The following is a 17,092-nucleotide window of genomic DNA, read 5'->3' on the forward strand; positions in this document are numbered from 1 at the left end:
AAAGATGTCTTCAATATCTGTGGAATGCACAATGGAACCCGAAGGAACAACATATGTTAAAATAAAGATAACAAAGATGAAGATGTGTAGGTTTGCCTGGCATACTGGGGAATTCAAGGAGCTGAATGTATCAAAAGCATTTTTTGTGAGAACTGACTACAGAAAGAAGGTAGAATATGAATCAAATAATAAGGAAAACAGTAAAGATATTAGACATTTGAGTCAATTTTCTATATTCATATATTTTACACATTAGATTTCTCTAAAAGTTGTCTTCATTTTCAGAACATCTTACACTCATGTATGAATTAGTCACCAGAAACATAAAACTAAAGACTTTTATTTTCCACAACTCTAGGAAATATCAGGAAATGAAGAGCTTCAGATATATTGTGGTTCTTACTCCCCCCTCCAAAAAATAAAAAATAAAATCAAAGTACAAAGTAGCATAGAAAACCAAAAGGATGTTTCTCCTAATCTGTCTATTCTAGCACCTCACCCAATTACTTTTTTACTTGAATTTCATAAGTAGTATTTGTATGATTAAAATTCTGTGCTATCTACAAAACAGACCATGCTCCCCCCTCCCAGAGCTCCCAAAGACTAAACAACCAAAGAGTATACATTGAGGGACCCATAGCTTCAGCTGCATATGTAGCAGAGGATGACCTTGTCTGGCACCAATGGGAAGGGATGCCCTAGGTCCTGTTAATGCTCAATGCTCCAGTGTAGGGGAGTGGTAATGTGGTGAGGCAGGAGTCTGGGATGGAGAATGGGGGAGCACCTTTATAGAAGTAGGGGGAGGGGAGATGGGTTAGGGAGTTTTTTGGAGGGTTAGCTGGGAAGGAAGATAACATTTGAAATGTAAATAAATAAAATAACCAATAAAATAAAAGGAAAAAGAAAAACCTCAATTGATTGGCATGGGGAAAAGATAAATTAGTTGAAAGGCTTTTTAACATGTAAGAATATTCCTAATTTGTTTTTCCTTCAAAAATAGGTCTTTTTGAATTATAGCAAAGTGAATTAGATATGTAGAGCTAACTTACTACAAACCTAAATAGAGAAAATGATTAGAATACATAATAGATATAGAGAAAGATAAGGAGGTTTAAACTCAATTGGCATATTAACTTTAAATACCAACTACATAAATATTAACACTAGCCATTTTGTTAGGATAATAGAGAATTTTGTAATATAATTCAAATAGCCACCAAGAGACCATTAATTTTTCAAAATATCTTATAAAATAAAACATATACCCTAAAATTATATAGTTCTAGTTGGATATTAATTTATAATACTTTATTTTAATTGTACTGGGTTTAGTCAATTGCTCGATATTTCAATGAAATTTTTATTTTATAGTGAATATTACTATTATGATCTATATTATTTTTTTTAAGAAAATTTAAAATATTTGTTATTTTAATAACATACTAATATAAATATCAAATGTGCTTTGTGACGTGATGGCCATTTGAATTTACTGTACAGAAGAAACATTTCAAATTTTCTCCCTTTTTGACATACTGAAGGTTCCAAATGCCAAGTCTCATGGAGTCTCTATATATTCCTAACTAGTAAGTCTATGGTGCAATACTATCAATTAATATAACTGGAGGAGAAAAGAAATTATACATTGTTTTATGTCTCACTTATCTTTACTCATATAACTGCCTCCATACATTAGTCATTTTAGGCAACAAACACTAATTATTTCACATAATTTCCAGGGGACAAGAATTCAAGTCCAGATTAACTGAATTCTTTTTCATCTGTCTATCTTTTGATGTACCACTCAATAAATCAAGAGGGATTATGGTCAGCCTAATTCTTGCTAAATAAGAAAATACAATTTCAAGCTGCCTCAAATTGGCTATTAAAGAGCACCTTCTATTACTATACATTTCTATCTCCATTGTGTTAATTACAAGTAGGATCTGGATCTATGTATCAATGGGAGAAGGAGAGGCAGAAGCAAGGAAAAGAACATATAATGACTTCTGTTTTCCATGGGTCCATTAAAGTGTGAAGACCAAGTGGCAGAACTCATTCTTGACCATTTAAAAACTGGGTCTTGGATGTGAGTTATGCTGAGTTAGGTAAAATGTCATTGTTCAAAAAGTTCTCATGTGATTTTCTTGATTTGAGACACTGACTATAACCTCAAAGCTTCTGAGATCCCCAGTACTACGACTGAATAGTTCTATTTTTTTTTTTTTTTTTTTTGCAAATTTACTTTGATAAACTCTGGAAAGTGCTATAGTTGTGTTTAAAGTTTTATCAAGAAGCATGATATTGAAACAAAGGACCATGAAAAGATAAACACAGTAAAATCCAAGAATCTCAAACAAGAAGCCTTCAGCTTCACAGAACATGAAACCATAACTGAACATTGATGTATAAAGAGGAATTGAGAAGCTTTACCATGCTCAGATAGGCAAGATTTCTAGACTTTCAGCATATGGAAGTGCTAGAACTCAAGTCTGCAGACCTTCCTCTTCCAGGAGGCTTGGCAATTCAAAACTGGATATCTCCCCATGTTTGGTCTGTCTGGAGTCCTCAGCTTCCAAGACTATACGTTGTGCTGCATCTTCAGCAACATGAGTCGTTGCTTGTATAAATCATATGTGGCATGTTCACCCACTGCGAATAATGGAGATAGGTAGAAATCAAAACAAAGGCCAACCAAATTAGTTGTGCAGCATCAAGGATCTGTCTTCATCTTGGTCTCATCGGTCAGGGAAAGGATATGTTTTCTCTTTCCTTTTATACTCTATGCTTTATAGCAGCACAGTTGATATTATCACCTTTACATCCAGGGAAACTTGCTTTCAGATGTGTAAGTCTAAAATGCCATCTAGAATACAATGTACTGTGATAACATGGTCAAGGTAAAAATGCAGTGTAGAATGTAGTGTGGAATAAAAAGGTATTAATACTGCCACTGTGATAACACTTCTGCATTTAAATTTACTGCCTAAACATGGAGTATACATGGTAATCTTACCTTTTCAATAGACAATTTTACTATAGCTTACTTTTTTCAATATTGAGGGCTGAACTCAGGAATTACCAAATGCTAGCCAGTACTCTGTTACCAGAGCATACCCTGAGTCCAGGCGATAGAAATTTTTATAAGGTAGGACTACAGCTTTTACCACATGCTGTATTACTACTTAATAAATATGAATTATTTCATACCTTTCATAATGAGGTCATGGGTACACCTCAAAATGTCCTGTCTTACATCTTAAACCTTTTATTTTATTTTGGTGTAAGTGAAGTACTGAAAAAATTGGTATTACTCTTTTGTTTAATTGAGGATTTTGTAGAATCATTGGCTTTTTGCTCCCACCATATGCCCTCAACTACTTAAAAGATGCACACTCTCCTGAGAATCTAATTTTTCTCTGAGTCTGATTCACACCTGCAGAATCTGCTTCTGTACTGTGTGTTGATCAGCGAGAGGTGTTAGCCCTGGCTCAACATTTCCTCTGGTGCCTGCTGTTATACTGGGAAACTTGCTCCGAAATCTTTGATCATACATGCTGTTAAGAGCAGATGTCTACAGAAGAAAGATTCATCACTTCTCTTTGTTGTTCCACCTTGTAAGTATGCTTTGATAATTTTTAAAGTTGGGAGAATAGAGATTTTAATATTTACCTACAAACTTTTTCCCTCAAGATGTTAAAATTCACACAGATATTGAGGCTAACTCTGTATTTGATTAAAAGCCTTTATGTTCTACCCAGAAATAACCTCTTCTTTAACATTAAAACTTGGTAACTAAGTAATTCTATCAATTTTAGTTTTGTCTTACATCAGAATTGGTTCTTTATCAGGACAGTCTGTGGTTAAAGAGAAAATATGACATGATTTTAATTTTATCAGACAGTGTCAAGTAGGAATACTCACTACCTACCAATCTAATTCTAACTACTAATTCCCAGGCATAAATTAGGAAAAGTGGGTTTATATGATTGAGATCATCTAAGAAAAATCTGTATGGAGTTTTATTCATATTTTACATTTGCATCATTTCATAGTTACACAGCAACTACTTCTTTCATATTCAGAATTCACAGGTTTATATGAACTCTAATAATTATTCTATTTGATCTATACTTTTCAATTTTACTGAATTATTGAGTTTTGTGATAGTACATGGATTTAAATGTAATTATTACTATCTCCAAATGTATTCAGATTAACTTTTTCTTAACACAAAGTTTACAAACCTATTCTTATTCGACCACAAAGTAATTCATACTTTGTATATAATTTAACAAATGTTTATTTTAAAATGATTAAGATGTATCATTCATATTTATCAGAGATTTGGCAACCATTCCTTCTTGTTCCAACTCAGTATAAAGAAACTGCAGGGGGCTTGAGAGATGACTCAGCAGGTAAGAGCACTGACTGCTCTTCTAAAGGTCTTGAGTTCAAATCCCAGCAACCACATGGTGGCTCACAACCACCTGTAATGAGATCTGATGCCCTCTTCTGGTGTGTCTTAAGACAGCTACAGTGTACTTACATATAATAAATAAATAAATCTTTAAATAAAAAAAGAAAGTGCAATACAAGCAAAGTGGCAATCAGGTCCAGGAGTTGCTATCTCCCTTTTGTACCTAGAGATCAAATGCCCTTTTCGTCAAGAGAATTGAGTATACCATTTACATTAAGCTTTAGTATAAGTGCTAGTTCTCCTGTCAGTTTTCAAAAACCATCCTTAGTCTGTAAAGCAAAGAGTGAAGCCCATGACACAGGAGTCTTCCGTCTTTCTCACAGATGACACATTCCTCATCTGAGGAAGTCTCAATACTTGTTAAAAACTCGCATGCTGTATATGCTGCAGTTTCATCCATTTCTGTTTCAAAAGAACTTCTACCTAGTGTGGCAGCCCAGGCCTCTTCTAGGATGCAGGCTGATGACACAGCTGTGGAAGCACAATCTAATGGGAGAGCTGCCTCAAGTGACTACATGCTGATCTCTGACATTCTGTAATTAGGGCTGTAATAGACTAAAGCACTTTGCAAATGAAGAAAAGAAGAGCTTTGAGGAACCTCAGAGCTAAGTAAACTGGTGACAAGTGGAGGGGAATAAGGTGGTTTAGGAGGACTGAAAAATAAATAGTTGACCCTGAAGAGCATCCAGCTCAGGGGCTTTGGGAAAGAAGTTGATGTTGTTGTGGTCTAGGAAAAATTTACCTGGATCAAAATTCTTTGAGCTAGCAAAGCTACTTGAGAAAATGGTGCCAGCCCTAAAGCCCATACCCCTAAAAGCCAGGAGAGGCGGCTCTAAGTCACAGATGTCTGTACCTTTGGCAAACTTATGACTATGACTGAGCTTAGGTAGACCCAACTTAGGTGGGATGAATCCTATAGGAGAAAGAGAAAATTGGATGTCAGCAAGGGAAGGTGGAGGAAGATGGGTGCCATCAAAGTGAGTGGGAGAGGGAGCAGAGCGTGTTGTCAAAGAGACAGGGAAGAAGATGGGTGCCACCACAAAGAGGAAGAGGGGGAGGAAGATGGGTGCCACTAGGGAGAGGGGGAGGAGTGTGGGTGTCACCAAAGAGAGGGGAAAGAAGATGCTTGCCACCAGAAAGAGGAAGAAGAAGAGGAAAATGGGTGCCACCAGGTGGAGAGAGAGGGGGACGAGGGAGGGTGCCACCAAAGAGAGGGAGAGAAAGATAGGAATGAGACAGAAGAACAGAAGGACAGTATCCATCTATCTGCCAATGGTTTTAACTGGTTAAAGACTGAGAATCAGCCACAAAGCAACTACTGGGAATTCAGCCCCACACTAACATTTCTCTTCATCAAATTGTACACTATGGTCAAGGCTGAAGTCAATGAAATTACATTTTAAACCTTTCTCATATTTCTTTTGTTGTCACTTTCCTTTTGTATCTTCAAAACAGGGTTTCTCTTTGTAGCCCTGTCTATCTTGGAACTCACTCTGTACAGCAGCCTAGCCTCACACTCATGGGATCTGCCTGATTCTGTTTTCTGAGTGCTGGGTTTAGAGGTGTGTGCACCACTACCCTCCTGCCTTTCTCATGTTTCTATGCAGAAAATATTCAAATAGTAAAAGGTACCAACAATGATATGCAATCTGTTTTAAGCGTAGCTATTGGCCCCTTTAAAATAAAATTGATGAAAATAATAGATTAATCATTTAACAACAATAAAATCTATAAGAACTAAAAATACATTTAAAAAAATAAAATAAAATGCTTATGAGACAGTAACAACAATACCATCCTACCTCAAAAACTATTTATAATGCTCTTTTTTTGGTGATCATGCCATGTAATAAAACATGAATTATTAAGACTTACTGTTTCTTACAAATAACAGTAATCAGGTAACTATAATTTATATGAACAGCGAAGTGCATTCGATAGCTGGTAAAAGGAACAGAAAATTAAAATTTAAGGTAGCACATGTTATAAGAAATGAAAAAAAGGACAATTTCTGCCACTGCATGAATTATGGCATCTTTCTACTATGTTGCTTCATTTTGAACTGTGTTCATGAAGAATAAAATCAGGAGGAAGAAAGTGAATTGGGTGTGAGAAATAGTTTATCATGTGTTAGAAGCCCAGGTAGCAGGATAGAAAAAAATTGAATATATGACAAGTCTTTTGTAATTTTATTGTGGTTCTAGAAAGGTGAAAATTATGCAACCAGAAAAGAAGAATGAACAAAATTAGTTCAGATGACTTCACATACAGCATGAGATGTACTGGGCAATTAATTACTAAACACATAATTACAGAATCTAGTACTTAAGCATATGTGTTTGAACAAAGCATATTTTCATTTAAATAACAAGGGGTACAAGAACATAAATTCTATGCATTTTTGATTATCAATAATTAAGTATTCAACTATTCAACTTTTGCAAACAAAAGGGTGGTATAGTTCTCATTTTTAATAAATGTATTATTGTATTATTGTCATACATAAAAACAAAGGTCCAGTACCTTGTCTCAACGTGAACACATGCAAAAGTAGTAAAACCTATGCCTGTTTTAAAGAAACCATTTTTTGAGCTCATCATAATAGTGACTCTCTCAATCCCTTTTCCATGTATTTTGAAATGTAGATTATAATAATTAGAAAATCCCTTGGATATTTAATTTTAACTATATCATTTATAGAGAAGAAACTGAAACAGTAAATGGAATCCTTTATCTTTTCCTCATAATTTCTAATTTTTCCTTTTCTATTTAATGCATGTTTCCCTTTTTATCTTGTATGCCTGAACTACTTCTTTTCTGTACCCCCAAAGACTTAGTCAGCAGAAAATAAGCTGCATTGTTAGAAAGTAAAAAACCTATTGACAGTAATAGTGCTGTGCTCAGCATGGAGGTGTGAGCTGCATAGTAGATTTATTACTTTTTACAGTAATAAACTAAATGTTTATGCTCTGTATTTAAACAACTTATGTAATAATTCTATAGCGAAAGCCTGGATTTATGTTAAAATCTGTAAGGAGGTCTAAAAGGTATTTTAATAGGATTTCATTGTGGCTTTTCAAAGTGTATATTAGAAAGAACATAACAGATGACAGGTGGAGTTGTCAACTACATATGGAAGAAAGTCGTCCTTTCTGTATAGTATAAATCTAGGGTACATTCAGGAGTGGATGATTTGATCCACTCTCTTAATTTCTGACAGTTTTGTTTATGGGATTCTCTGAATATATTTTCACTAATCTTCATTACTAAGGGTAGATTTTTTGTTGTTGTTGTTGTTGTTTTTCAAGACAGGGTTTCTTTGTGTAGCCCTTGCTGTCCTGGAACTCACTCTGTAGACCAGGCTGGCCTTGAACTCAGAAATCAGCCTGCCTCTGCCTCCCAAGTGCTGGGATTAAAGGTGTGCGCCACCACTGCCTGGCTTCTAAGGGTAGATCTTATCTCTTGACCTTTTTTTGTAGTGATACATTTTATATGTATTACATTTCTTTTTAAAAATGGATTTATTCTCCGGTATATTGCACCATGACTATAGTTATCCCTTCTCCTCTCCTGCCTAACGACCAGTCCTCTCCAAGATAACTATTTTATTCCTTGTTGCCAGAGAGATTGATATGCCCCTTTCCTCCTTTTCCCCATGAGACCACCTTGTTACTTTGGATTTCTGCATCTTGGGTTGTAGCATGATTTGCCTTTATGTTACAGCCAATATCCACTTACAACTGAGTACATATCACATTTGCCTTTCTGGGCCCAGATTACATATATTAAGATGGTTTTATTCTTCTAGTTACATCCATTTGCCTGAAAGTCCCACACTGCCATTTTTTCAATGGTCAAATAATACTCCATTGAATAAATGTACCACATTCTCTTTATATATTCTTTGGTTAAAGGATTTCGAGGTTGTTTTCAGTTTCTGGCTCTTGTGAATAAAGTTACTATGAACATAGTTGAACAAATGCTCTTCTGGTAGAATTGACCATCCCTTGTATATATGCCCAGAGTAGAAAATTGGGTTTGAGATAAGTCAATATCCAATTTTCTGAGCTACTGCCTTATTGATTTCCAAAGTTGCTGTACAAGTTTGCACTCCCACCACCAACAAAACATTATTCCACTTGTTCCATATGCTCACCAGCATGAGCTATCACTTGAAGTTGTGATCTTAACCATTTTGACAGGTATAAGATAAAATCTCAAAGTAGTTTTTATTTGCATTTATCTAACATCTAAAAGATATTGAACATTTTTTAAGTGCTTCTTGGCCATTTGAGATTCCTCTGTTGAGAATTTTCTGTTTTGATTTGTAACCATCTTTTAATTGGATAATTTGTTTGGTGATGTCTACGTTCTTGAGTTCTTTATATATTTGATATATTATCACTCTGTCAGATAAGGAACTGTTAAAAATATTTCCCTTTCTGTAGGCTGTTTTGTCCTATTGATAGTGTCCTTTTCCTTACTTAAGCTTTTCAGTTTTATGAGCTCTCACTTATTGATTGTTGTTCTTTGTGTGTGTGCTATTTATGTTCTGTTCAGGAGGTAGGTTCTGTGCCAATGTATTCAAGATTATTTCCCACGTTCTTTTCTGTCAGATTCCATTTTCCTGTTTTTATGTTGAGGTCTTTGATTCACTTGGACATGAGTTTTATGCAGGCTGATAGAAATGAATCTATTTGAATTCTTCTACAGGCTGACATTCTGCTAAGCTACCACCATTTGTTCATGATGCATTCTGGTTTTTTCCATTGCATGATTTTGAATTCATTATCAAAAATTCCGTGTTGATAAGAGGCTAAATTTTAGAGTACAATGTTAAAAAGTGAAATTCTTTTATTTCTTGAAAATAAAGAATTTAGTAAAGTTTCTCAATAATAAATGATGATTTTCTATAGAATGTATTCTGAGTTTTTGTTTTCATCTAAGGAAGTTATATATTAGTAAAATAGGGTACATAGTTTCTCGTGTATATATAGATAAATATATCAAGATTATATCATTTCACTAAAATTCTCTGTACATTAAATGAGTGTCCAAGCAAGAAAATATTCTCTTCTCCAAGTTCATTGGTTGTATGAAAACATAATTTAAATCATTATAATTTCATTTATCACAATTGTTTCACTAGAATTCTTAGTTTTTAATACTTAAAACTAAAATTATATTTAGGGGGAGTAAATAATGTCAACTTCACTAATGACAAATACTATTTAACAACTAATAATAATGTCTAACTAGAAAACATTTCCTGCAAGAAAGCAAAATGAATACTCAAATGAAAATCATTTTCAAGATTTATGGAATCTGAAAAAATAATTCCATATTAACTCATAAATTCAGTAAGAATACATTGTTATTTTGAGACTATCACTCAATGAAACACAGATACCATTCACAGATTATGCTACTAAATGAAGAAAATAAATTATCAATGACAAATTATAATTAGGCAGAGTTTAGACCAATGAGATTTATAAATGAAATCAGTGTTTTGGTTTTTTGTTTGTTTGTTTGATTGTTTGTTTTTTACTGGGTCAGACATTTTATGTTTTTCAGAGACAGGGTTTCTCTGTGTAGCCCTGGCTGTCCTGGAACTCACTCTGTATATAAGACAGCCTCGAACTCAGAAATTCACCTGCCTCTGCCTCCCAAGTGCTGGGACTAAAGGCATGCGCCACCGCTGCCTGGCTGGGTCAGACATTTTTAAGTAGCATGATGAAAAAGAAATCAGGAACAAAGCTAGAGAGTATTGAACAGAGGATGATAAAGGGGTTAAGTTTATATTTATTTATTTATTTATTTATTTATTTATTTATTTATTTTTGTTATATGTAAGTACACTGTAACTGTCTTCAGACACACCAGAAGAGGGCATCAGATCTTGTTACAGATGGTGGTTGTGAGTCACCATGTGGTTACTGGGATTTGAACTCAGGACCTCTGTAAGAACAGTCAGTGCTCCTAATCACTGAGCCATCTCTCCAGCCCCGATTTATTTTTAACTATGTATCTCTGTGTGGGTATGTGCATGTGAGTGCAGTTAACCATGGAAGCCTTAAGCTTCAGATCCCCAGGAGCTCTAGTTTATGGGAGGTTGTGAGCTGCCTGATGTGAGGGCCAAGAACCAAGCATGGGTCCTCAGTAAGAGCAGTACTCAACCACTGAGTCGTTTCTCTAACCACAGTTTTTTTTTTTTTTTAAATTTTACTGCATTATTATGAGAAAAGTTATACGATTTCAATTTATCACAATTTGTTAACATTTAAAAATATATTTTAACTAAATAGAATTAAATTAAATTCTTCTTTCCCTTTTGTAGCCCAACTCCTCCCAGAGACCTCCCCCTTCAATACCTACAATATCTTTTTGTCATATTCCTTAAAATTTATAAAATATTATAACAATAAAAATAAATATTATAAAAGTTGTTTGATATGAAACAATGATCAATTTAACAGTCTTATGTAGATGCTTGTCTACAGCAATACTGAAAATACATTTTTCTCAATATAAATTTTAAATAACTCCACACATATTGACTGTATATTTTAAAATAATACATCACTACTAGTATTTTCTTAAATGAAGATAAATAAATAAGTCTTCTTTGTTTGTTTTTTATTTTGTAGAGTTTAAAATCTTGGCTCTTACTGTGGTATAAGCCCAAAATAAGAAAAAAAAATTAACATTTCATTTCATTGTAATAAGGCTGTACTTCAATGAACCTCACATCACCAAAGTATTTTACCTCCACTGTAGCTAAGCTGAGAGTTGACAGTTCTGCTGCATCAAGAAATAAACTGTAGGCTCGACTTTTGGATGCAGACTTCCTGCTTTGGTCAAAGTTATTTGACTTGAGTGAGTGACTTCATTCTCAGCCCACAGAGAACAGGTTACATTCATTTAAGAAATGGTGTATGTATTAAGATGGTCTATCCATAAAGTCATTCACCAACTGTTTCAATGAACAATGGTTCTGCTTGGAGGGTGGCGCAGACATTAGGTGAGGTAAGAATTTGGTTCATTAGCTGTGATAATTTGGAAAAGCATTCATCTCAGAGAAAGAGTAACTTATAAAGTCCTCTTCTTCAAACTTTATACAAGAGTTACAAAGGTCAAGCAAAGCATTCAGTCTCACTCTTACAAGCCACCTCCCTAGTTAATCATCTGTTTCTTTTGAGTATATAAATATTTTGAAATATATAAGCTGTTCTGAAAACCATAGTATAGTGTAAAAACATGAAATAACAATAATACTAATAGAAAGGCTGAGATAGGAAAAGCAAGATTTCAAGACCCTTATATTGTACACAGCCAGACACTGTCACGAACATACAAGCTGACAGTGTATATAGATTGTACAATGTTGGACCTATTTTTCTAATTACCAAATTAGAGAGACCATTGGATGACAATCAACAAATTTCTAATTCCTCATATTTTTGGATTTCTATCAATTAGGATATGTTGGTAATATTAATTTTCATATTAAAATATAAAGAATAAGTAATTGTTACTTCCTGTTGTTTTTGTTGTAAAAGGTAGAATTAGGTTTGTGTGGATTTGTTGAAAGATTACTTTCTTGCTTCTTCTAGGGTGTAGTTTTGCTCGTTATTTTCATGTTTTCCATCTATTATCGTTTTAGGGCTGTATTTGTGGAAAGATATGGTGTAAATTTTGTTTTGTCATGGAATATCTTGTTTTCTGCATCTATGGTAATTGAGAGTTTTGCTGGATATAGTAGCCTAGGCTGGCATTTGTGTTCTTTTAGGGTCTGTATGACATCTGTCCAGGATCATCTATCTTTCATAGTCTCTGGTGTCAAGTCTGGTGTAATTCTGATAGGCCTGCCTTTATATGTTACTTGATGTTTTTCCGTTACTGCTTTTAAAATCCTTTCTTTTTTTAGTGCATTTGATGTTTTTATTATTATGTGACAGGAGGAATTTCTTTTCTGGTCCAGTCTATTTGGAGTTCTGTAGGCTTCTTGTATGTTCATGGGCATCTCTTTCTTTTGGTTAGGGAAGTTTTCTTCTATAATTTTGTTGAAGATATTTACTGGCCCATTACATTGGGAGTCTTCACTCTTTTCTATACCTATTATCCTTAGGTTTGGTTTTCTCATTGCATCCTGGATTTCGTGGATGTTTTGGGTTAGAAGCTTTTTGCTTTTTGCATTTACTTTGACTGTTGCATCAATGTTTTCTATGGTGTCTTCTGCTCCTGAGATTTTTTCCTCTATCTCTTGTATTCTGTTGGTGACGTTTGCATATATGACTCCTGATTTCTTTCTTAGGTTTTGTATCTCTAGGGTTATCTCTCTTTCTCATTTATTTATTGTTTCTATTTCAATTTTTAGATTCTGGGTGGTTTTGTTCATTTCCTTCACCTGTTTGATTGTGTTTTCCTGTAGTTCTTTATGGGAATTTTTGTGTTTCCTCTTGAAGGGCTTTTAGCTGTTTACCTCTGTTCTCCTGTATTTCTTTTTTATGTCTTTCTTAAAGTCCTCTATCATCACAATGAGAAGTGATTTAATATCTGAATATTGCTTTTCCAGTCCAGGACTTGCTATGGTGGGAGAATTGGGTTCTGATGATAGCAAGTGACCTTGGTTTGTGTTGTTTATTTTCTTATGATTGCCCCCTGCCATCTTGTTATCTCTAGTGCTGCCTGCCCTTGCTAAATCTGACTGGAGCCTGTCCTTCCTGTGATCCTGGTTGTGTCAGAACTCCTCAGAGTCAAGTTGTCTCTGTGATCCTGTGATTCTGGGATCCTGTGATCCTGGGCTTGTTAAGAGCACCTAAGATTGGAGTTTCCTCTGGGTGTTGTGGGACTGGCTGCAGAGCTTGCGCCCAAGGTCTGCTCAGTACAACCATCCCAGAGAGACCAGAAGGAACCAGAAGCACTGGGCTGGTAGAGTTCCTGTGTGCCTGGTCCCACTGGTCCCAGTTACTCCCGGTGTTGGGACAGATGTTGGGTCCTCCTCACCTCTGATCCTAGGCATGTCAGAGCTCCTGGGAGTGGAGCTTCCTCTGGGTGTTGTGGGACTGGGTGTGTGAAGCTTGTGCTCAATGTCTGCTCAGGACACCAGCCCAGAGAGACCAGCAAAATCAGTGTTTTTGATGCCAATTTGGTGTATGGGTATAGAGAACATACTTTAAAAATGTTGACAGGTGTTTTACAAACTAGGACTTAATACATCCTATTAAGGTTGAAAAAGCAAAATATTATCATTTCTTATTGGAAAAGGCCAATAATAAAACATGTGATTATCATTTTACATTTTAATAAATACTTAAACTTTCATTTGCTAATTTATCTAAAAGTGAATTTTATCTATATGTAGAAGTTATACTGCAAGACATATGACTATTACTATTTTACATATGCTATAAATGTTTTAGCTGTGCACATTCACTGGAAAACCATATGACCACTGTAAAGCATTTATAGTCTAAATGACTTTAAGTTTTATCTCCAATGTTTCACCAAGTTTTAAAGATGTATGTATTAAGATATAACTAAAGTAATATTTTTGTGTTTGCATTGTGTGATTCAGATTCTCTGAATTATAGTCTGGATGCATGGTTTTATAAGATCCATATATATTCTGAGTGAAAACTCTAAGCCTGAAGGACTATTTAAAAATATTCATATCTTTGAAATGACATTCTAAGCTTTTAAGAAAAGAAGTACATAGACCAATATGCTCTATGAATTATGATGCAAAGCTAAAAAATAAACTTGCAAGACAAAAACAAACTGCACACTAAAAAAAGACTAAAGCAAAACCAGGTGATATTTTGTATGAGGAAACAAATATGGCTTAATATAAACAAATCAATTACTGTATTAGATTAACATACCTACAAAATGAGTGACAAAAGCCTATGATAGAGGGCTGCTTGGGGCTGTTTGGCTTGTCCTAGAGGGCTCAAAGAGCAGGAAAGATGGGTGGTGGAAAGTAAGATTACCTGTATAGTTAAGAAATCTGATGGAGGTAGGGTAGAGGCATAGGACAAATATCTAAACATTCTTTTTGATGAAAAAGGAAGAAGCTGAGGAGATGGGTGACCCTGTAAGAAGACCAGCAGTTTCAATTAAACTGGACCCCAGAGATCTCTCTGACACTGGATTACCAACCAGGCAGCATACACCAGCTGATATGAGGCCCCCAGCACATATATAGCAGAGGACTGCTGGGTCTGGGTTCATTCAGAGAGGATGCACCGAACTCTCAAAAGACTGGAGGCCCAAGGGTGTTTAGAGGTCTGGTAGAGTCAGGGGGTGGGGACATCCTTGTGGAGACAGGGGTGCAGGGAGAAGGTACGGGATGTCAAACAGTTGGACGGTAAACAGTGAGAGGAATAAAACCTGGAGTGTAAAAAAAAGGAAAAGAATAAATAATAATAATAAAATTCAGAAAGAAAGCAAACACTAATATTATAAATAATTGGGGAATTAAAATAAATCAGAGAGACAATAATTACACTGAATATGGATATGGGGAAACAAAAATGGGTGAGCAAGCATCTTTGTGACAGGACACAGAGATCATTGTTTATGTTCTTAGGACTACTGTAGCTGAGTCATATTCTGTTTTTTTTTTTTTCTTTCTTTTTTTTTTCTTTTTTAAACTTTTATTACATCATGAGAAAAGTTACATGATTTCAATTTATTTGAATTTGTTAACATTTAAAAACATATTTTAATTAAATAGAATTGAATCACATTCTTGTTCCCCTTTTATACCACTGCTCCTCCCAGAGACCCCCCCAATACTTACAATATCTTTTTGTCATATTCCTTAAAATTTATAAAATATTATAACAATAAAATAAGTATTATAAAACTTGTTTGATATAAAACAACAATCAACTTAACAGTCTTATGTAGATGCTCGTCTACAGCAATACTGAAAATATATTTTTCTCAATATAAATTTTAAATAATTCCAAACATATTAGCTATACACTTAAAAATAATACATCACTACTAGTATTTTCGTAAATGAACATGAATATCTAAAGTCTTTTTGTTTGTTTTCTATTTAGTAGAGTTTAAAATCTTGGCTCTTACTGTGGTACAAGCTCAAAATAAGAACAATTTTTTAGACATTGGGTTTCATTGTAATAAGGCTGTATTTCAATGAACCTCACATCACCAAAGGATATTACCTCCATTGTAGCTAAACTGAGAGTTAAGAGTTCTGCTGCATCAAGAAATGAATTGTAGGCTCGACTTTTGGATACAGACTTCCTGCTATGGTCAAAGTTATTTGACTTGAGTGAGTGACTTCATTTTCAGCCCACAGAGAACAGGTTACATTCATTTAAGAAATGGTGTATGTATTAAGATGGTCTATCCATAAAGTCATTCACCAACTGTTTCAATGAACAATGGTTCTGACTGTTATGTCAATGTTTTCTAAGGTGTTTTCTGCCCCTGAGATTCTCTCTGCTATCTCTTGCATTCTGTTGGTGATGCTTGCAACTATGGCTACCGATATCTTTCCTATGTTTTGTATCTCTTGGTTTGTCTCTCTTTCTGATTTCTTTATTGTTTCTATTTCAACTTTTAGATTCTGGATGGTTTTGCTCATTTCCTTCACCTTTTTGATTGTGTTTTCCTGTAGTTCTTTAAGGGATTTTTGTTTTTTCTCTTTAAGAGCTTCTAGCTCTTTACCTGTGCTCTTCTGTATTTCTTTGAGGGTGCTATTTATGTCTGTCTTAAGGTCCTGTATCATCATCCTGATCAGTGATTTTAGATCTGAATCTTGCTTTTCTGGTGTGATGGTGTGTCCAGGACTTGCTATGCTGGGAGAATTGGGTTCTGATGATGGCAAGTGACCTTAGTTTGTCTTGTTTATTTTCTTATGCTTGCCCCCCGCCATCTGTTTAACTCTAGTGCTACCTGCCCTTGCTAAGTCTTACTGGACCCTGTCCTTCCTGTGATCCTGGTTGTGTCAGAACTCCTCAGAGGCTAGCTGTATCTGTGATCCTGTGATTCTGGGATCCTGGGATCCTGGGCTTGTTAGATCAGCTGGGAGTGTGGCTTTCTCTATGTGTTGTGGGACTGGCTGCAGAGCTTGTGCCCAAGGTCTAGACCCCAGCCCAGACAAACCGGAAGGAGCCCAAGTCACTGGGCTGGTGGGGTTCCTGTGTGCCTGGTCCTGCTGGTCCCAGTTACTCCTGGTGTTGGGACAGATGTTGGTTCCTGCTCACCTCTAATCCTGGGTGTGTCAGAGCACCTGGGAGTGAAGCTTCCTCTGGGTGTTTTGGGACTGGTTCCATATGCTGTTTTTATCTGTAACATTTTTATGATTTTAATTATGACTATAGTGGCTGTATCATACCTTCCAGCCAGCTAACTACTTATTTACCTACATCTTCATGAATACCTACTGCTATATGATTTCTTGATGATCCTCATTCTGTCTAAAATGACATCTCATTGTGGGTGAGTAGAATTGCTTTAAGTTTCTCTGCATTTATCTTGACGCATTTATCTTGAAGCCAGATATATATATATATGTGTGTGTGTGTATGTCTGCATATATATGTATATATATGTATATATATATATATATAT

The 17,092-nt window shown here is 35.1% G+C and overlaps 1 pseudogene; it reads right to left on the reverse strand.

Moving 5' to 3' along the window:
• Nucleotides 1–4,253: 4,253 nt before the first annotated feature.
• The window catches only part of LOC116081039, a 137,145-nt pseudogene continuing 124,306 nt past the window's right edge, over nt 4,254–17,092 (reverse strand).

The sequence above is a fragment of the Mastomys coucha genome, unplaced genomic scaffold, assembly GCF_008632895.1.
Source record: "Mastomys coucha isolate ucsf_1 unplaced genomic scaffold, UCSF_Mcou_1 pScaffold6, whole genome shotgun sequence".
Classification (NCBI taxonomy): domain Eukaryota; kingdom Metazoa; phylum Chordata; class Mammalia; order Rodentia; family Muridae; genus Mastomys; species Mastomys coucha.